At 45.3% G+C, this 22,681-nt stretch overlaps 1 protein-coding gene across 1 annotated transcript in view; it reads right to left on the bottom strand.

Annotated features, from left to right (window-relative positions):
* The window catches only part of JPH2 (junctophilin 2), a 77,261-nt gene that overhangs the window by 52,622 nt on the left and 1,958 nt on the right, over positions 1 to 22,681 (bottom strand). The gene's annotated exons all lie outside the window — the stretch shown is intronic.

The raw sequence follows: 22,681 nt of genomic DNA, 5'->3' as shown, positions 1-22,681 counted from the left end.
CCCTTCCTCCAGATACCTACATGGTTCACCCTCTTGCCATCTTCAAGCCTTTACTCAAATGTCATCTTCTCAGCAAAGCCACCCGTGACCACCCTATTTAAGATTCAACCCCTGCCCAAGGTCTTCTATCTCCCTTCCTTGCTTTATTTTTCCTAGAGCATATCTAATGCAACATACATTTTGCTTCTTCTTGTGTTATTGACCATCTCCCTCACTGGCATGCGAGCTCCTTAAAGGGAAGGATTATTTTCTTTTTTTATTCACGGTGGTATCCTCAGTGCCTTGAACTGTGCCAAATAGGTACTCAGTAAATATGTGTTGGATGAATGAATGAGTAAATGAACAGCAGGCATTCCACAACTGTTTATTCTCTTCTTTCTGTTTTGTCCATCTGCAAACAGCTCTGTGGAAATAACAGCTCTGGGGAGGTATTTTATGGTTCCTGTTTTACAGATGAGAAAAAACTAAAGCCTATCAAGGACAAAGGACTCATCCAAGATGACACAGCTAATAAATATGCCAGAGCCAAACTCATATCCATGTCTGGCTATGCTCCTCTACTTCTCAGAAGAAATAAGAAAAAAAAATGAAAGGGGAAAGTGAACAGGCAGAGAGCAGAGAAGATGGTAAACTGGGAGAAAGAGAGAAGAAATCTAATCTCTGGGTTGGACAACTTTATGAAATTAAATCAACCAACCTACCTTTAGCTTCAGTTTGGCATGAGATGGGCTGACGTGGTCCCTTTAAGCCCAAGAAAAACTGAGATTGCAACAGGAGAGCAGCTCTTGGCCACCAGTTGGGAAGGAAACAGTCAGGCTATATTAGGAAACTTACAAGCGAATGGCAAGAGGCACAGACACCCAGGGGAGGCTGGGAGTGACAGGGCCCTGGGAAGGGGAAAAACCGACTCCTGAGGCCACCCCCAGTCCAAATCTCTCCAAGACAGGACAGTTCTCCCTGGGGACAGGAACAATGCATCTGCAAAGGGAGAGAGGGAGGCCCTTGTCCATGGCCACCTGGCTGAGAGGGGCCATCTGCAGAAGGAGGGGCTCCAATACCCTTTGGGCTGCCTCCTCACTGAGCTTTGTAAACCCTGCAGGGCTTCCCACTGCCCTAAAGGAAAGGATCAAGATCCCCAACTGCCTACAAAACCTGGCAGGGGCTGCCCCTGCCACCTCCCCTGCCTCATCTTGGACTGCTCACCACTCACACTTGCCTTCCCACCTTGGGGCCTTTGCACAAGCTTTCCCCATTTTTTTGCGTGCTCTTCTCTTCCTTCTTCCCCTGGCCAACTTCTATTGACAGTTCAAGCTTTGGCTTAAACGTGACTTCATCCAGGAAGATTTCTTGAGTCCCGTTCCCTGAGTGCTGCCAGAAACAGCCACACGTTATCATGTCATCCATTTTTCTTAGCACTTTTCACAGGTGCCATTTGTTCACCATAAGCCTTCCCTGCTTGTCTTTGAGTTCCAAGAGGGAGGAAGCTTTGTCTACCTTATTCTTGCTAAGATCCTGCCATCTAGCACAGTTCCCAGGCCCAAGGAAATCCTTGGTAAGCATCCAGTGATTTTTCGACTCTTTTCCTGAATGACAGTCTTATGTCTTTTGAGGGGCAGGAAACCCATCTCTTTTCCTTCATGACTCGGTATGCAGTAGGTGCTCAGTAGTGGACAGCAGTGGCTGCCAAGGGTGTTCAGGTCCAGATTCAGCAGTTCAAGCCCTAGGAGTTATTGGTGTACACGTAAAATCCTGGTGAAGGCCATAACCATGGCAAAAATAAGGTCCTGTCCCCCGCACAGAACTCCTGAAATTAATAAAACCTAAATACAGCCTTCTTGCAGTTGCTTTTCTGGTGAGTGTAGAATAACAGGGATTTAAATCTAAACTCTGACGTTGAATAGTTCTAAGACATGCATAAACTATTTAAGCTTGCAGAGCCTCAGTTTGTCCTTCTGTAAAATGGAAATTATGATACCTACTTCATCTGGTTGTTCATACAACCCTTTGCATTTGACAAGCTAGATGAAGACCATGCATTCTTTTAGCTAGGTGCTGGGATACAGTCGTGAACTAAGTGGACATGATCCCTGCCAGCAAGGGGCTTAGAGTCTTGTGCCAGGGATAGACTAAATTTCATTAACCAATCACAGAAATAAATGCAGCCACGGCAGTAGTCCAGATGAGAGGTGATGCCCCAGGTCTTGAGTGGCAGGGAGTGAGGAGGGTGGGTTGAAGATTAAATGAACTATGTGTGAGGCAGCTAGCTCAGTGCCTAGTGTATAGTAAGTGTTCAATAAACCCTAGATTTTTGACAGATCAGAGTCTTTGCCCAGAAAGAATTAACTGGAAAGATGAAAAGGAGCCACAGAAGACAGAGAGAGCTCAAGAAGAAAATGAGACCAGCTCCAATTTTCTGCCCAGGTCCAGTTGTTTGTAAGAAAGCATGTTTGTGCTCTGGAATACTCAGATTTTGCTGGTTGGGGCACACCCCTGACTCAAGGAGAAGGCCTCAGAGTTTCTGACCTTAGGAGGCAGAAAATGTTGGCATCTGTTCATTCACCTCCATGCTCCTAAACACATACCACAGCATAGTTTCTGGCAGCCATATCTACAGTACAAGATCCCCTTTCCTGGAGAGAGATTATGACTTAATTGCTCTGGACATTGGATATTTTTTAAAGTAACCCAGATGATTCTAATGTGCAGGCTGGGTTGGGAGCTATAAACTCTCCCCACTGGCCTCCCATCAACCATCATGCTCCATTGCTTCTGTCAAACCTGCTACCTTATCTGGGCACGGTGGCCCGCGGCTGTAATCCCAGCACTTTGGGAGGCTGAGGCAGGTGGATCACTTGAGGCCAGGAGTTCGAGACCAGCCTGGCTAACATAGCGAAACTCCGCCCCTATTAGCAATACAAAAATTAGCTAGGGATGGTGGCGCACACCTGTAATCCCAGCTACTCGGGAGGCTGAGGCAGGAGAATCGCTTGAACCCAGGAGGCAGAGGTTGCAGTGAGCCGAGATGGCACCACTGCCCTCCAGCCTGGGAGACACAGTGACACTCTTTCTCTAAATAAATAAAATAAAAACAAAAAATAATAATAAAAATAAAAAACCCTGCTAACTGGTGCCCTTAGCACACAGATGCTCCCAGCTGGTAGACCATGCTCTCAGAAGTCTCCATGCTTCTGCACCCAGATGTGAAGTTTGATGTTTAAGATTATTCCCAAACTTGTTTACTCCAGTTGTGTTCATTTTTGAAATGATGTGATTTATGGATGTTTCTCATGTAAACCAATGGGATATGAATGTACCAAAAAATGGAGAGGGTTGCTTAAAAGCCAGATACTTTTAGATGTTCATAAAAGAGAGTTCCTAAAAAATTATCCTCAAATTCTGTATAAATGAAATACCTATCTAAGACTGGGAATGAAATTATAAAAACCTAGACATTTTCTACACTCAGGTTGCCAGTGTTTTTAACTTCTCACTCCTCGTTAAAGAAACTGAAAGAAACTAATTTTTGTGGATTACACATTATGGGCATGCAAGAAAGACAATGAGACACTCCATTCATTAAACTTTGTCATCAGGAGACTAGTGAATGAAAAGTAAAGATTGAATTACTATATGTTATACATATATGTGATTTAAATTAAAATAAAAAATATAAGACATATGGGCTATTTTGGGGTTGCTCTGCTTTTACTGACTTATTCAATTAACCAATTTATAACTGGTATTGATGACATCAGATAAGAGGCTTCTACAGTGGTTTTAACATCAGTCTGAATACATTTGCTTTGGCAAACAGATCTGTCCATTTCAGGAAGACAACAGAATGACCATGAAGACTATGACAAAGAAAATAGGCAAATTGGCCAGGCGTGGTGGCTCATATCTGTAATCCCAGTACTTTGAGAGGCCAAGGCGGGCAGATCACCTGAGGTCGGGAGTTCGAGACCAGCCTGGCCAACATGGAGAAACCCCGTCTCTACTAAAAAAAAAGTACAAAATTAGCCGGGCATGGTGGAACATGCCTGCAATCCCAGCTACTCGGGAGGCTGAGGCAGAATTGCTTGAACCCAGGAGGCGGAGGTTGTGGTGAGCTGAGATCGCGCCATTGCACTCCAGCCTGGGCAACAAGAGCAAAAACTCTGTCTCAAAAAAGAAGAGAAGAGAAGAGAAGAGAGAAAATAAGCAAATCACCATATGCCAAAGGCCTCAGTATGTGCTTTTATGTGAGACTTTTTCATAGGGTGTGAATCCAAGGTTTGGATGAGTTGAGCAAGGAGGAAACTGTACTTTTCATTCTTTTACAGGGAAATGATGATTGCAGGCTGAGCCACTGGGTACTCTATCTTTGCCTGGTCTACAGGAATTTTCCTGGCGTGTTTGGTACGGGTCATTCAGTTGTATCCAAAAGAGGCCAACGTATGAGCATGTATCCTGTAGAAGAGTTTCCCTGCTCTATAAACTAATAATCCATTAAGGCAGGTTCTCCAAAACTGTATTTCTCAAAACTTGCGTTAATGTGTTTTATCATGGGGGAATAAAGAACAGTTCTGAATTCGAGAAAGTCTGAGAAAATCGAAGTGAAATAAGATGAAAGGTCTCCTTCCCATGGGATTTATCAGAAGCCTTAATGTGCTCATGACGACTGTGGCTCTCCAAGCAGATGTTATTTAATCAGAAGATCCTGTTCACAGAGCGTCTGCCAGGATTTGTGTTCCACAGAACCCACTTTGGGCAATGGCAATTCTCTATTTCTTTGCTGATAGGACCTCAGTTTTGTTCCAGTGTCTAGTTCTCCTCCATGAGATTTAGAGAAGGGTAAGCCTATCTCCAACTCTAGGGGTAAATTGTGATTGCTCTAAGCCAGACTCAGATCTTCCTTGCCAATGACTGGATTATACATGAGTATGTGGTGAAATCTAGCACTGAGACTGAGGGAAAATCAGCTGGGAGGGGAGGCAGAAAAGAGTTTTTTGTTCTCATAAAAAGCTACATGCAGAGAAACACAGCCTCTTCTTCTGCTGGATGTCAATGCATCTGGAGCTGATCCCAGAGCTGTGGCAGCCACTTTGGGACCATGAGGAGAGCTAGCTGAAAACAAAGCTGATACTCTGCGGATGACAGAGCAAAAAGCTGGCAGGAAGCTGGATCTTTGTTGATGCTGTTGAGCCTCCAAATTAACCAATCCTGGGGCTCCTCTACCTCTGGATTTTTGATTATATGAAATAATAAATATCCTCACTGTTTAAGTGTGTGCTGTCCAATATGGTAGCCACTAGCCACCTGTGGTCATTGAACACTAAATTTTTAAAAATTCATACCAAAAGAATGGAAAATGTCTCATTAATGATTGTATATTGGTTACACACAAAAAAGATATTATTGTGGACAATGAGTTAAATAAAACATATTAAAGTTAATTTCACCTTTTTAAATATGACTATTAAAAAATTTTAAATTACATTTGTAGTTCATATTATACTTCCATTAGGAAGTGCTAGGTTAAGTCATTTGGAGTTAGGGTTTTCTGTGACCTGCAAACAAAAGAGCATCTTAATGGATACAGGTAACATCATTTTGATTTTACAGTTGGAAAAGCCAAAACTAAGAATTTTAATGACTTGCTCATGATGACACAATGTGGCAGTTGTTGGCAGTTACAGCCAAGTGTCCTGACTAGTGTTTTCACTTCTAAGAATATGAGAACTTCCCTGACAGGTTAAAGGCTCCAAAATTCTCACCCAAATCTCAGCTCTAAAGAAAGCATGACCATTTCAGAAATGTAAGTGCTATGGTTCAGATGTTTGTCCCCTCCAAACTTCATGTTGAAATGTTATCCTCAGTGTTGGAGGTGGGGACTAATGGGAAGTGTTTGGGTCATAGGGGCAGATCCCTCATGAATAGATTAATGCCTTCCCTTGGGGGTGAGTGAGTTCCTACTCTATTAATTCCCACAAGAGCTGGTTGTTACAAACAGCCTGGCACCTTTTCAATCTCACTCTTGCTTCCACTCTTGCCATGTGATCTCTGCACACACTGGCTCCCCTGCACCTTCTGCCATGAGTGGAAGCAGCCTGAGGCCGTCATCAGAGGTAGATGCTCCACCTTGAACTTTCCAGCCACCAGAATCGTTAGCCAAATAAACATTTTTCTTTATAAATTACCTGGCCTTGGGTATTCTTTTTTTTTTTTTTTCTGAGATGGAGTCTTGCTTTGTTGCCCAGGCTGGCATGCAGTAGCATGATCTTGGCTCACTGCAACCACTGCCTCCTGGGTTCAAGCAATTCTCCTGCCTCAGCCTCCCAAGTAGCTGAGACTACAGGTTCTTGCCACCATGCCCAGCTAATTTTTTGTAGTTTTAGTAGAGACGGAGTTTTGCTATATTGGCCAGGCTGGTCTCGAACTCCTGACCTCGTGATCCACCCATCTTGGCCTCCCAAAGTGCTGGGATTACAGGCATAAGCCACCACACCCAGCCCTCAGGTATTCTTGTATAGCAACATAAAATTGACTAAGACACCAAGGAAGAGCTGAGAGATCCAGAATCCAGTTTGAGATATCAAAGAAATATATGGGCCAGACCAGGATTCTGCCTCCAAATATAGAATGGACACTGAGAACACCACCCCATCTGGCCAGTGACACCTTCCTATTTCTAGGGAACTATCTGAGGTTGGAAGATCAGTTCTGGGTGCTATGACTTGAATGTTTGTCCCCCCAAAAAAACTTATATTGAAACTTAATCCTCAATGTGGCAGTATTGAGAGGTGGGGCCTTTATGAGGTGATTAATCCACTCATGGATTCATGGTTTAATTGGTTATGGGAGTGAGGCTGGTGGCTTTATAAGAAGAGGAAGAGAGATCTGAGCTAGCACACTTGGCCCCCTCATCACATGACACCCTGTGCCACCTTGGGACTCTGCAGAGAGTCCCCACCAGTAAGAATGGCCTCTCCTGATATGCCCCCTTGACTTTGGACTGCCTAGCCTCCAGAACTCTAGGAAATACATTTTGTTTCTTATAAACTACACAGTTTCAGGTATTCTGTTATAAGTAACAGAAAGCAGACTGACACATTGGAGAACTGAACAGAGATGGAGAGAAAGGAACGAGGACTAGCTCCTTTCTAGGAGTCCCCATTGCCTATGGAAGTCCTTACCTGATAGTCCAGTCCCTTCATGACCTGGTTCCAAGTCACTTTCCCAGCCTTGTCTTCCCAAATCCTTCATAGCCCAGTTTCAAACCACCTCCTTCAGGTAATCACCTTCCTTCCTCCAAATTCTCATTGCCCAAGACATTTATCACTTCTTACTTCCCATGGCAGCTCTCTTATCTTTATCTTGCCTGTTTTGTCTACCAGCCATCCCTGATCCTTCTCCAAGTCCTCTCACATAGTACCAGATGTTGGCACAAGATATTTGGGTGGCCCATAGAAGTATCATCAACAAATTTCAGACAGTGTTTAAGATGGCGCGTGGAAGTGATGTTTGAGCTGAGATCTGCAGGATGAATAGTGAGCATCAGAGAGTCCAGGGGTTAGAGGCTCTTCTCCAAGCATACCAAGATCAGACCAGGTGAACCAGAAATGCTCACTGCGGTCAGCACGCATGCCCATGCCACCGACACCACACAGATGCTCCTGAGTATAAGGGACTCATCCCAGCTTGGCCGTAACCCACCTTGATAAAGACTATGGACCCAGCATCCCAGAGAAAGTAAGTCAGGGCTAAGACATCTTTGGAGGTAGCAAAGAATAATGGAAATTACACGCCCTTTAGAAACAGATAGATCTGACTCTGAATATCTCCTTAATTTTGCTTAATATACAGTTAAAATAAATAGGTAAGAAATTATTGTAACAGATACAGGCATCATCATTTCGATGTTATAATTGGAAAAACTGAAACTAAGAATTTAAATGACTTTCTCATGATGACGCACTGCGCTACTCCTTAATTTTTCTACCTCTCTTGGTCTCCACCCTATCTGTCTAGTCCAAGCCACGTCCTTTTCTCCCTTGATGATGACAGTAGTATCCTCCCTGCCCCCCACTTCAGTTGACCCTTTGCTGCTGCCACTCATCTTCTTCGTAAGATGCAAATCTCAGCAGGTTACTCCCCCTCTGAAAACCCTGCAGTAACTTGCCAGTGCCTTGAGGATTGTCTCAGGTCAGGATCCCTAGGGAACAGATTCTGAAGCTGAGATGATGTGTGGGTGATTTAGCAGGGAGCGCTCTCAGGAAGAGCACGTGTAAGGAAGGAAGCAGGATTTGGCAGGGTAAGAAGCTGAACATCTGCAACAGAATCGTCAACTGATCCCAGGGGCATTTAAGCTGGGATAGCCCTTCAGAGTCGCCCAAAATCAAAGCAAGGGGGCCAGGTCATTACAGTCATTGGATGTGAATGAGACAGCTCCCTTTGTTGGAGAGAAATATCCAGCTAGGATCTGTCAGCTGCTAACACTCCTGGCAGCTCGGGGAATGTGTCCTAAGGAGTGTCTGAAGGGATAGCCTGGAGTCTATCAGAAGGATGAAGTCCAAGCTCCTCACTGTGACCCACAAAACCCTCATGATCTGGGCTTTGCCAATCCCTCCAGCCTCATCCACCCCACTCTCCCTCTGAGTCTGTGCTCCAGCCTTTCCTGGAACACAGCATGCTCAGGTCTCACCTCCAAGCCTTTGCATTTGCTGTCCCTTCTGCCTGCCTGTGTGGCCTCCCCTGTCACCCAGCTGATCCCTATTCATCCTGCAGATCTCAGCTCAAACATCACTTCCTCAAGGAAGCCTTCTCTGATTATCAGACCAGACCAGGTTTCCCTGTTATCAGTTCATAAACTCTTTTATTCTTCCCTCAAAATATGTATCACATTTTGTATTTAAGTAACTGTATTTAGATACCGGTCTCTGCTGTTATATACACGCACTTGGGGGCAGGGACAGGTCTTCCTTGCCCACCACAGCATCCCCAGCACTCCGTGCAGGAACTAACACATGGAAGACATTCAGCAGATACTGTCCAATGCATTAACAAGCACAGGCTTTGAATAAGGTCTCTCTGAGTCTGTCTCCTCTCAGTAAAGTGAGCATAGCAAGTTTCCTTTGCAGGGTTGCTGTATTACATGGTTTATCTAGCAGAGATCTCAGGCTCTCAACAAAGGTTGGCTCCCTTCACTTCATGGGAAAAGACTGTAGGGTGACCAGTCATCCCAGTTTGCCTATGTCTGAGAGGTTTCCTGGGATGTGGAACTTTCAGTGCTAACACTGGGCAGTTTCAGGCAAATTGAGATGGCTGATCACCCTAAATTGGGGTGAGAAGGAAAAAAAGGGCATTTCGTATTCGTACAATAGTCAGGATATAGTAGCAAACCAGCTCTTTAGGAAAAACAAAGCAACCAACCTCAGTTTGTAACACTAGTCAGTTTCCACTGTGCAAATACCCCCACCATGACTGCAAAGTTCCTGAGCTCTCACGAGCCAGTAGGAGCTGGCTCTCGTAACCCGTATGTGTGTATATAGAAATACTTTTTGTTTTGTTTTGTTTTGTTTTGTTTGAGACAGAGTCTCACTCTGTAATCCAAGCTGGAGTGCGGTGGCACAATCACAGCTCACTGCAGCTTCAACCTCCTGGGCTGAAGTGATCCTTCCACCTCAGCTCCCCAAGTAACCCGGACCACAGGTGCATGCCATCACGCCTGGCTAATTTTATTTTTTTGTAGAGATGTGGTCTCACTATGTTGCCCAGGCTGCTCTTGAACTCCTGGACTCAAGCAGTCCTCCTGCCTCAACCTCCCAAAATGCTGCAATCACAGGCATGAGCCACCAAGCCCGGCCCAATAACCCATATTTAATATGAGCGCTCAGGTTTCTATTGCAAATCTGCAACACAGCCATAGATAACCTCAGCTCTGGTGTAAGTGAGAATATTTCAGTCCTGGGAAGGTCACAGCTGGAGTGGAGCTTGGAGATTAAAACAGCTTTTATAAAAATTATGACAATAAAAAATCTGACATAAAAATATTATAACAGTAAAAAAATCTGATATAACTGACTCCATCTTACTTCTAACCTCACAAGCTAACTGTCTTCATTCATGCCTGGACGTAGACCAAACTAAAATTGAGTTAATAGTTTAAGACAAAAACAGTTAACAGTCCCTTCCTGAAACTAACCCCCTCTTGACTCAGAGACCAAAACCGCCTTTATAAAATTATGACTCCAGAGAAATATAGCCAGAGGTTACAGAACTTGTAACCTCCCCAGTGACTCCTGTAGATAACATCACTACTGTCAAAACCTAAAATTGCCCTTTCAAATATTTTTTGAACTTTTACATTCTGACGATTCTACCCAGACCTGTGACTCATAATAAAAAACTAATTCAACCAGTCCTGTAACCCCCACCCCGAAACTGCCTCAGTACAAAAAAGCCAGCTTCAACTTCCTATAATTTCATCCCTCATCCAACCAATCAACGTTTCCCTCTCCCTAGCCCCCTGCCTGCCAACCTATCCTTAAAAAACGCTACCTTCCAAGCTTTCAGAGACACACAATTAAATAATAAGCCCCCATCTTCCCACTTGACTAGCCCTACATCGATTAAACTCTTTCTCTACTACAATGCCATTGTCCCAATAAGTTAATTTTATCCATACAACAAACAAACAAAGGCCCGGCGCTGTGCCTCACATCTGTAATCCTAGCACTTTGGGAGGCCAAGGCAGGTGATTCACGAGGTCAGGAGTTCAAGACCACCCTGGCCAACATGGCAAAACACCATCTCTACTAAAAATACAAAAGTTAGCCTGGTGTGGTGGCGTATGCCTGTAATCCCAGCTACTCAGGAGGCTGAGGCAAAGAATTGCTTGAACCCGGGAGGCGGAGGTTGTAGTGAGCCGAGATTGTACCACTGCACTCCAGCCTGGGCGACACAGCAAGACTCTGTCTCAAGAAAAACAAACAAAAAAAATTCATCAGACGATGATAAGATCTTCTAGTCCAAGCCCGTAAGTAATCCATCACATAGGCCACTTATGCCCTATCCTGTGTCCACAACTGACATTGCTAATGGGTCCTGAGGCTGAGTAGCACTATAGCATGCAGTCCCCCCTCACCACTTCCACAGGTAGTCCCACCCGATTAGCCAGTGTTGTGCGTGAGAAAATCTGCTTACCTTCATGGGTAAGTATAGTCTTATTCCTTCATTATACAGGGGAGGAAGCTTAGGCTCAGAGAGGTAGAGGGACCTGGCCAAGGCCACACAGCCCGGGAGTAGCTCAGCTGGGACTGAAGAACAGGTCCCTTGCCTCAAATGCTCTTTCAACCCTGCCTTGCATTGAAAAGTTGAGTACCCAGAGTGAGGAGAAACAAAGGGAGGCTATCCAGGATTCTGAGCCTAGATTCTGGAAAACTGTGCTTAGACACCCCCACCCCCAACCCTTTTTGCATCCTGAGGGCTCCTTATTATGTCTACATGTAAATACTGTTTGTATGGAGGAAGTACTTTTTAAAAATTGCAAAAGTTGAGCCAGGTGCAGTGGCTCATGCCTGTAATCCCAGCACTTTGGGAGGCCAAGGTAGGCAGATCACTTGAGGTCAGGAGTTCGCGACCAGCCTGGACAACGTGGTAAAACCTCGTCTCTACTAAAAATACAAAAATTAGCCAGGTGTGGTGGCGCTTGCCTGTAATCCCAGCTACTCAGGAGGCTGAGACAGGAGAATCACTTGAACCCGGGAAGCGGAGGTTGCAGTGAACCAGGTGTTGTGGCTCATGACTGTAATCCCAGCACTTTGGGAAGCTGAGGTGGGTGGCTCTCTTAAGCTCAGGAGTTCAAGACCAGCCTGGTCAACCCCTCTCTCTACTAAAACTACAAAAAAGTAGCTGGGTGTGGTGGTGCACGTCTGTGGTCCCAACTACTCAGGAGGCTGACATGGGAGGATTGCTTGAGCCCCATGCATCATGCAGGGGTGAAGGTGGCGGGGGGCCAAGATCCCTCCTGCACTCCAGCCTGGGTAACAGAATGAGACCCTGTCACAAATTAAAAAAAAAAAAGAAAACAAAATTTTAAAAGTCATATGCTCATTGCAAAAAATCCAAACAACAGAAGAGTATATAAAAGAAAACACCTTAGTGCGATCTCCCCAGGGTAACTCCTGTTAATGATTTAGATCCTTCCAGGCCTTTTTCTGCCAATTTGCAACCATATACTTATCACAAATAGACTAAAAGATTAGCTGTTCACCAGTCTACCACTGACCCCATCTCTGAGAACACTACCTAGCACCTAGCAGGCACTCAATAGATATTTGCCAAATAGCCTTTGTTCACTTATAATGCCTTAGATTTCTTTCTGTATGAATACAGGTGGGTTCACCTCTGCCTTTTTAAAGGCCTTTTGTAGTTCATCGCATGGTCTCATAAATTAATTTAGCAGTCCCTTCGGTGAGCATTTAGACTGCGTTACATTTTTCTCATAACAATCCCAAGGCCTTGCTCTCTGGCTGGCCTGCAAGGCTGGCACCAAAGTCCCTTCCCATGGCTTCCAAATGCTGCTGTCCATCAAATCTCCACAGTCTCTGGTTTCCTGGGATCACCAACAGACAACCCAAAGCAGAGGAGCTGGCTGCATTTGGGACCAGCTCCCGGGAGCTGGATCAGGTTGCAGTGGGTGGATGACAAGTCCCTGAGCCCGCAGGGCTCCACCACCCCTACATCCAGAGGCTGCTGCCCCGGATGATGCCCCGTAGCTCACCCGAAATCAGGGGATTAACCAGGAGGCATCGCCTGGGTGCTGACAGCCCTGGAGCCTGTGGCCTGGGGGAAAGGCCCATTTCCAGGCCTTGAGTCAGCTCAGCAACCCTGAGGGACTTGGAGACCAGAAATGATTGTGTGTGCAGCAGGCAAGAAAGGTCAAGGGGAGAGGGTCTAAAAGGATCCCCACCTACCTGTGCACAGGCCTGCCCACAACCCCAATGCCCATGGACACTGCCAACAGGCATCTCTCACCCATGGCGTCCAGTACTGAACTCCTGACCTTCCCTTCTCAAACCCTCACCCCATCTCAGTTCATGGAAACACCATCCTTCTATGGTTCAGGCAAAAGCCTTGGGACCATCTTTGACTCCTCTTTCTCTCAGTCCTGTCCAGTCTATAAGCTTTTGCTTCAAAATGCGTTTTCTCACCACCTCTGCTGCTACAAGGTAATGGTGCAAGCCACCATCATCTCACCAGTAATAATTGTAATAAACTCACTAGTTGGTCTCCATGCCACCTCCCCCTCACCCAATACCTGTCTTCCCAAAACAGCCTCTTCTCAACACAGTAGCTGAAAGAATCTCATCAAATGGGTCAGATCCTGTCTGTCTTTTTTTTTTTTAGAGACAGAGTCTCACTATGTTGCCCAGGCTGGTCTTGAACTCCTGGGCTCAAGCAATCTTCCTGCCTTAGCCTCTTAAAGTGCTGGCCTTCTCCGTACATCCCATCCAGGGTACATACTATCGGTTTCTCTGTCATTGATGATGTTAAATTTGATCACTTTGTTAAAAGGTAGCCATAGGCTGGGCATAGTGGCTTACGCCTATAATCCCAGCAATTTGGGAAGCTGAGGCAGGCACATGGCTTGGGCTCAGGAGTTTGAGACCAGCCAGGGCAACATGGAGAAACCCCGTCTCTACAGAAAAATTAGCCAGGCATGGTGGCGTGCACCTGTAATCCTAGGAACTTGCAGGCTGGGATGGGAAGATTGCTTGAGCCCAGGAAGTTGAGGCTTCAGTGAGCCGTTATTGTACCATTGCACTCCAGCCTGGGCAACAGAGCAAGACCCTACAAAAAAAAAAAAAAAAAAAAAAACCTACCCATAAGGGATTCCAATTTAATTAAAAATAGAAATAATAAAAACATGGTGCATGCCAGCCAGAGTGTGCCCTGCAGGCTGCATGCAGCCGTCTGGCCTCCAATTGTGACTCCAACTCTACCCCATCCACAGCAATGGTCAGCCAGCACTGGCAGGAATACCTCCAGGCACAAGGTGCTCATTCCTGGCCTGGAGCAGGGGTCACTCTGGAGTTCCTAGCACACCTGGGCTGCTCTGTGGATTCTGCCAGGCACAGATCTATGCCAGGCAACTCTCATCAGTTCCCATTAAGCAGGGAGTGAAAGTTACACGGGAGGGAGGAGTGCCGGCCCTAACTTCTCTCCTACTCTGTGGCTTCAGCTCGGGAAGGGATAGGTGAGAACAAGGATAACCCTCCAAGGCAGGAAGTCTATGGCAGGAAGCATCCCTGTCCCCCCGGCCCCACACCCCACCCTCAACCAGGGCCCTCAGAAAATGAGACTCGGCATTCCTCACAAGGGTGTGGAGGGCAGGGCCTCCTCCGGGGAACAGCTGCTGGTCACGGAATTAGTAGGCCCTGGAAACAAGCAGGTTGGTTAATTCCCGGGGCCTTGGCTTTGGCCGGGGGCCGTTTTGCGGGGTTTTGGCCATTGGGGCCCTTGATTCCTTGAAACCAGGGCGTTGGGGTGGAAGGCTTATTGTTTTCGGTTTTTTTTCCTGCTAAGGGTCTGCTGTGCTCTCCTGGGGTCTCCGTAGAATGCCCAGAAGCTGCCAAGGCAGCAGCTCAGCTGACTGTCACACTGATGCCTGGCTGTGAACTGGGACATGAGATTTCCAAGATGAGGTTAAATTATGCTGATTCTACATTCGAAATGGAATCGTGTCTGGCATGGATTCCATCTACACTGGCAGGACTCAAGGCAGAACTACGCGAATCAAAGTCTTGTCTTATTTACTGTTCCAAAGTCAAAAACTCCTTTTTTCCTCAAATATCCTCCCAAAGACTGGGACAGCTATGGTTCAGGCCGTGCTGAATTAATTCACCCTTTGGAATGTGAAGGAAACACAGGAGTATATATTTTGGCATTTCCTACGTGCCAGGCATGATGCTGAGTGCTTCGTAGGTATTATATTGTTTCATTGTCTCGACCATATTCTGAGGGAGATGTTAGCACATCCCTAAAGGAAAAAAGGAAACAGAAGCTCGGGGAGGTTACATGGTGCGCCCAGGTTCATATGGTTAAGAACCGGCACAGCCGGGATTTGAACCCAGATCTGGCTACTCTAAGTTTCAGATGTTTAAATATCATATGTCTTCCTTTAGTAATATCAGATTCTCTCAGGGCCTCTACATTTTATTTTCAATAACAATCAAACTGTTTTAAGTTAAAAGATATTCCTCTTAACCTCAAAAACAAAAACAAAAAGATCCACTAGAACTAAGAAATTAACTGAGCACGGTAAAAGAATTCAAAGTCAATATACACAAATAGTTGTGTTTCTATAAACTAGCAGTGAACAATTGAAAAAATAAAATGTTAAATGCCATTTACAATATCACAAAAAATAAAATACCTAGGGATAAAATTAACAAAAGATGTATAAGACATTGAAATCTCTAAAACATTGCTGTGTGGAATTAAAGAAAACCTAAACAAATAGGGATATATACCATGTTCATGGGTTGGAAGACTCACTGCTAATAAGATGTCCATTCTCTCAAACTGATCTATGGATTTAATACAATCTTCATCAAAATCCCAGCAGGCCTTTTCAGAAATCAGGAAGCTGGTTTTCTTTTCTTTGTTTTTGTTTTGTTTTGTTTTGTTTTTGAGACAGGGTCTCACTCTGTTGCCCAAGCTGAAGAAGCTGATTTTAAAATAGAAATGACCTAGAATAATGCAATCTTGAACAAGAAGAGCAAAGTTGAAGGATTTACTCTGATTTTATGACAATATAAAGCTATAGTAACCAAGGCAGCATGACATTGGCATAAAGATAGATAAACTGATCAACAGAAAAGATATTCTATTATGCAAATAAATAAATAAATATGAAAGTTAAGTTCCTTCAAGCTTCTCTCTGCAAGGAACATGTATCACAGGCCCAGAGAATGTGACACCAGGTACTTACTGCTCAGTCTGGCAAAATCACATAGCTCCTGTGTTCAGAGTCAATTGGACTAACATTAGCTTAAATCATAAGCTTTGAGCAGAAGAAAGAAAACTGGATCCACAGCGCAAACGCTTGGGTTTTTGACCCAATCGTCATAATTAAACATAAAGTCTCAACTTTTCAGCATGTAATGATAATAATAATATTAGTAATGAAAGCACTAACACATGCCATACCCTGTTCTAAGAGCTTTACATGGATCAGGGCCTCATTTAATTCTGTCAACAAAATAGAATAAAAGAGAAAATAGCAAGCATCGTACCTAGGAAGGGAAATCTTGTTTCGCGATGGTTTGTTTCAGTTTTGCATTCTTTTTATATGTGTATAGATATAGAACTACAATGTAAAATACATTTTTTTTTTTGCATTCACTGCCCAGAGAAGGAATAAAATACATATCTTATAGTGGGATTGCAATTATAACAGTTTAAAAGCCACTAGGGTAGTAGATGACAGGGTTATGAGGAAACCTAAGTAATACAATGCCCATAAGACTCTTAGCTGGAGCCTGGTACATAATAAAGACACATTAACTAGTAGCCAGGCACAGTTATTACTATGGTCAAGGCCAGCTTCGTGAGTGCTGGAACTATGCAGTCTCGTAGGACCCAGCACTCAGAAGGCCCCTGCGCCTGGGTTAATGCTCTGTTGTCCCCATCTTAAAATTCTAATGATTTTAAAGAAGGGGTCCACATTTTCATTTTGCACTGGGTCTCACGAATTATGAAGCATGTCCTATTCTGTATCATTGTTTACTGTTTATTATTTAAAATACTTATTTATAATACCAAATGTTTAATGATCACTTATTATTATCAAATTGCATCTCTGCCTCTTATTAGCTAGATGACCTTGAGCGAGGTACTTGCATGATCTCCATGTCAGCTTCCTCATATGTAAAATAGGAGCCGTAACTATGTCTCCATGAGGTTGTTGGGTGAAGGTTTAAACAACACAGCAGGCTGGGCGCGGTGGCTCACCCCTGTCATCCCAGCACTTTGGGAGGCCAAGGCAGGGGTATCACCTGAGGTCAGGAGCTCGAGACTAGCCTGGACAAAATGGTGAAACTCTGTCTCTACTAAAACAAAAAGTTAGCCGGGCATGGTGGCACATGCCTATAGTCCCAGCTACTGAGGAGGCTGAGGCAGGAGAATTGCTTGAATCCAGGAGGCGGAGGTTACAGTGAGCCAAGATTGCACCATTGCACTCCAGCCTGGGCGACAAGAACGGAACTCCATCTCAAAAAATCAATCAATCAATAAATAACACAACATACCTCAAGTACCTCAAGTGCTAGGAATGGTGCCTGGGACTTAGTAAGCACTCCAAACATGTTAACTATCATTATTATTATTTTATTTATTTTATTTTATTTTTTTGACACAGTGTCTCATTCTGTTGCATAGCCTGGAGTGCAGTGGTGTGATCATGGCTCACTGCAGCCTCAACCTCCCGGACTCAAGCGATCCTCCCACCTCAGCCTCTGAAGTAGTTGGGACTATAGGTGAGTGCCACCATGTCCAGCTAATTTTTGTATTTTTCTTTTTTGTTGAGATGGGGTTTCACCATGTTGCCCAGGCTGGTCTTGAACTCCTGGGCTCCAGCAGTCTGCCCACAATTGGCTTTACTGTTATTATTTTTCTTAGCTTTATGGAAAAAGTCCACTTCGGACTTGATTCTTCCAGTGCGCATTTTGGGGACAGGATTAATAAAGTCATCAGTGGTTCTGGAACTTCTCTGAGCCAGAGATGACTTGGAGAATCTGAGACTATGTGAGAAAATGCCTCCCAGAAAAACACAGATAAGTCTTGCACATATGTTCATATCACGCCTGAAGTTTCAGGGTATTTATGGGTCTCTGAGGCCAAGGCAAGGGCCCCAGGACCAAGAACCTCAGAAAACAACAAGCACTAAAGACTCTAGGAGGTCTGGAGCCCGTGAGTGTCTTGGTGGGAACAGCCAGCCACGCAACAGGCACATTACTCTTTCAGGGCTGGGGCATGTGCGTGTGCTTTAAGTCAGCAGCTGTTTTTAGCTTTGCTATATATGGCCAGGGGAGGAATGAGGGCTATAGGAGGGGGAGGGGTGCCAAGCAGCTTACAACAGGGTTTGGAAGGCCAGAGCTCCTGCACCAGCCCCACCTTCCCCTTCCCATGCGAGAGCTGGAGAGCTTATCCTCAGACCAAAGAGAAAGCCTAGAGGACAGGGAGGGGTCTGCCAGATGGGAATGGCAGGGCTTTGAAGAAGACGCCAAGTCAAGTCACCTTAGAACAATGCGTGTCAAAATTTTTGGACCATGACTTGCATAAGAAACACATATTACATTGCAAAACACACATAAATGCAGACACTTTTAAACACACACACACTCTCACACATGGTGTGTGTGCACATATATGTGTATCTCCCCAACTGAATAAATATTTCAGAAAATAATACTTTATCTTACTCTCTGTGAAATGCTCCGATACTTTTCTATTCTGTTCTGTTCTGTTCTTTCCTTTTTGAAAAATGCAGGTCCTGACCCATTGAATTGACTTCACCATCCACTAATGTGTTGACATCTCCAGTTTAGAAAACTGCTGTTTCCTTTGTAGCATTTGACTGCCAGAAAGGCAGGCAGTGGAGAAGACTTCTGAACCTTTAAGGATAAGATGCGAGTTTCAGCTTTATCTCCTAGCTGGTGGCAAGTTTTGGACCTCCCAGTTTTTGCATTCTCTGTCCTCTCGTCCTGGAGTCTCCCTCCGCCCTTGTCACCTGGCTCACTCCTGCACGTATGTCGGGGCTCGGCTTGCAGCTGACTTCAGGAAGCCTCCCTGAATGCCTGGGTCTGGTCAGCTGCCCGCTCTGGCGTTGTTACTCCCCTGTCTGTCCCTACCTAGCACCCAACACAGAACTGCAGGACAATTTCCTGTTAGATTTGCTACGAAGACAGGGAGCGTTTCCCTTCTGCTTATTTCTACACTACAGGTGTAGCATCGTGCTAGCTGCATCATAGTCACTAAATAAATATTTACTGGATGAATCAATAATAGGTAATAGTAATAAGAGCAATCACCATTTACTGAGTACTTATTCATCCCATGAGAAGTCTTTTGAGAGAGTAGGATAGGTCCATTTTATAGACAAGGAAATTAAGGTTTGGTGAGTTTAAATAATGTGGCAGGGCCAGGGAAGGGACCCAGGGCAGGGCTGCCAGACTCCCAGCCGTTCCTAATCACAGGATCTTATTTGTCCACATTCCCCTCAGTGATACCCAGGTTGGGGCCAAGGGTGAGGGCAGATCCTTAACAAACCCTTGGGGGACTGGTGACAGCTTGATTAAAGAGATTTTCCGAAGCAGTGGCCACATCTAATTTTGGAGAGTTGCACCTCGTGTGTGGCTTGGGAAAGAGAATCTGTGAGGTGGATGTGGATGTGGGGTCATCTGGATGTGGGGTCATCTCATCTGGGAGAAGTCTGGGGCTCTGATAAACCAAGGCAGCAGGGGCTTCTGGTCACCTGGCCTGAAGAGCTCCTGGGCACACCTGGGATAAAATCCAGGGCCTGCAAAGCCTGTGTGATCCGGCCCAGGCCCACGATGTCTGCACCCCTCGCTCACTCTGGCATTCGTGCTGTTCCTCAAACCTGCCTTGGGGACTTTGCAACGGGATTCCGTCTGCCTGAGGGGACCTACTTCCTCTCCAGGCCCCTCCATCCTGCCTCTGAGACCACTCCATCTAAGAACACCATCCTCTTCTGCCTCTATTAGTTTTTTCCATACACTTGTAACTTCTGGAGATGACATGTATGTTTGTTTTCTAGTTTATTCTTCTCCACTGGACAGGAAGCTCCTTGAGGACCTCGTCTTGCTCACTGCCCCTGCCCTAGAACTTGCCGTGAAGCAGTGCCTGGAACAGACCAGGTTCTCAGTAGTACTGGTTGCATGAATGAATGAATGAATGAATGAATGAATGAATGAATGAATAGATTTTCCTCTTTTAGACATATTAGGAGATGGGTCTATGGTTTCCTATGCTCATTTTGACCCAGAGATTTGTGTCCTGTGACTCACATCCAGACCCAAAACACACACAGACACACACACATGCACATAAAGACACATGCACACACAGACACGTGCACACAGACACACATGCACACACGCACACACACCCCTTGGTTTGAAGAGAAGAGGGACGGGAACGAACATTCTACGCATGCCTACAGTGCACCATAGGTAACAGACGCCGTATAAGCACTCAAGGATTATCTTCATTTTTAGCCAGAGAAACTGAGGCTTGCTCTCTGCTGTGTCTCCAGTGTCTAGCACTGTGCCTGGCATAAACATCTGCTGAACTGAATTGCACCAGATTCAAGAGGCTCAGAAAACAGCTCAAGGTCACCCAGCTAGCAAGTGGTAAAGCCAGAATCTGTGCTCAGGGCTGTTCAGTTCCCAGCCAGTGCTGGGTAGCAGCCATAGGCACCTGCACAAACTCCAGCGACCTCGTTAACATCCAGACACCCACCAACTGGCAGCCCAGATGCAAATTTATCCTGCACCTGAGGCTGCTCTCAATGTGTCCAACAGCCTTGGCTTCAACAAACCTTGCTCCCTGGGCTGGCTGATGCCTTTTCCTGCCTCAGCTGCCCTGATCCCAGCCCCAGTCCCACATTTCCTAGCCACTGTCAAAAAAGGAGACACTAGTGATGAATACAATGTCCTACGAATGCCTTCTGACACCAAATGTCATTTGTAAAAATTAGGCAGTTATGAGTTATCTGTGTCAGTTCCTCTTTCCAATGCGGCTCATTAGGAAGATTTTATAGACTTACCCTGCATCAGAAAGAGTTGGAATGACCATTCAAAACCGCAGCCAGCAAACTTTTGCTATAAAGAGTCAGGTAGGGCGGGGTGTGATGGTTCACACCTGTAATCCCAGCACTTTGGGAGGCCAAGGCAGGTGGATCACTTGAGGTCAGGAGTTCAAGACCAGCCTGGCCAATGGGGCAAAAACCCATTTCTACCAAAAAATACAAAAAAAAAAAAAAAAAAAAATTAGCCAGGTGTGGTGGCAGGTGCCTGTCGTCCCAGTTACTTGGGAGGCTGAGGTAGGAGAATCACTTGAACCTGCGAGGCAGAGGCTGCAGTGAGCTGAGATTGTGCCACTGCACTCCAGCTTAGGCTGCAGAGTAAGAACCTCCCTCAAAAAAAAAAAAAAAAAAAGTCCAGTAGTAAATACCTTAGGCTTTGCAGGACAAGAAGCAAAATTGAGGATGTTACGTAGGGGCTTTCAAATAATTTTGCATGCCAAAAAATATTGTTCTTCTTTTTTTCAATTATTCTCAGCTTATAAGCTGTGCAGAACTGACAGTGGGCCAGTTCGGCCCATGATCTATGGTTTGCTAGGCCCTAATTTAAAGCAACAATTTTTAAACTTTGTTGTGTATAAAAATTGCCTGATAAGCTTGTGAAAGCAGCGTTCGGGCCCTTCTCATCAGAGATTCTGATGAGAAGGTCTGGGTGGGCCACTGAATTTGCATTTCTAACTGGTGGATGGATGGTGCTGATGCTGTCCCCCCACCGCCCACATTTTGAGCGGTACTGATATTCTAAAGTGTCCCTTTTCATAGATGAGGAAACTGGCTTAGCTAAGTGATATGCCCAATGTTACACCCCGTGGACTAGGTAATGACGGCTGCTCTGCCACTCCACAGGGCTGTTTTGCCACAGAAAACTCCTCTCTGTTTCTCTCTGTCTACCACTCTCATGCTTCTGAGCCTTTGTCCTCACTTCTCTCTCTGTCCCACGCCCACCCTCACAAATGTAACTTTCCTGTAGAGACCAAGCTCAGGCGTCACCTCCACTTAAAGCTGATCTCCTCAAATCTAAATGCTGCTTTTCACAACAGCATCTGTACATACTTGTGTATAATGTATATAATTGTTTGCCTGCATGCCTATCTTTGTTTTTTGATTTTTCCTTTTGTAGAGATGGGGATCTTGCTAGATCGCCCAGGCTGGTGTTGAACTCCTGGCCTCAAGTGATCCTCCCACCACGGCTTCCCAAAGTGCTGAGATTACAGGTGTGAGCCACAGAGGCCGAGAATTGCTTGAGCCCAGGAGTTTGAGACCAGCCTGGGCTACATAGTAAGACCCCATCTCTACAAAAAACAAAAAACAATTAATTAGCTAGGCGTGGTGGCATGTGCCTATAGTTCCAGCTACTCAGGAGGCCGAGATGGGAGGATTGCTCGAGCCCAGGAGTCCAAGGTTGCAGTGAGCTGTGATTGTGCCACTGCACTTCAGCCTGAGCAACAGAGCAAGACCTATCTTTAAAAAGTTTTAAAAAGGAAACACAAAAGGAATGTAGGCCGGGCACAGTGTCTCACACCTGTAATCCCAGCAATTTGAGAGGCCAAGACAGGCAGATTGCTTGAGCTCAGAAGTTTGAGACCAGTCTGGGCAATATGAAAAAGCCCTGTCTCTACAAAAAAACAAAAAAACCCAAAAAACAAAAAACAAAAATTAGCCAGGCATGGTGGTGCATGCCCATAGTCCCGATTACTAGGGAAGCTGAGGTTGGAGGATCGCTTGATCCTGGGAGGTCGAGGCTGCAGAGAGCTGAGATCATGCCACTACACTCCAGCGTGGGCAACAGAATGAGACCTTGTCTCAAAAAAA

This window comes from Mandrillus leucophaeus, unplaced genomic scaffold, assembly GCF_000951045.1.
Source record: "Mandrillus leucophaeus isolate KB7577 unplaced genomic scaffold, Mleu.le_1.0 Scaffold544, whole genome shotgun sequence".
Classification (NCBI taxonomy): Eukaryota; Metazoa; Chordata; class Mammalia; order Primates; family Cercopithecidae; genus Mandrillus; species Mandrillus leucophaeus.
Note: the sequence above shows the minus strand (reverse complement) of the source record. Positions and strands in the feature narration are given on the sequence as shown.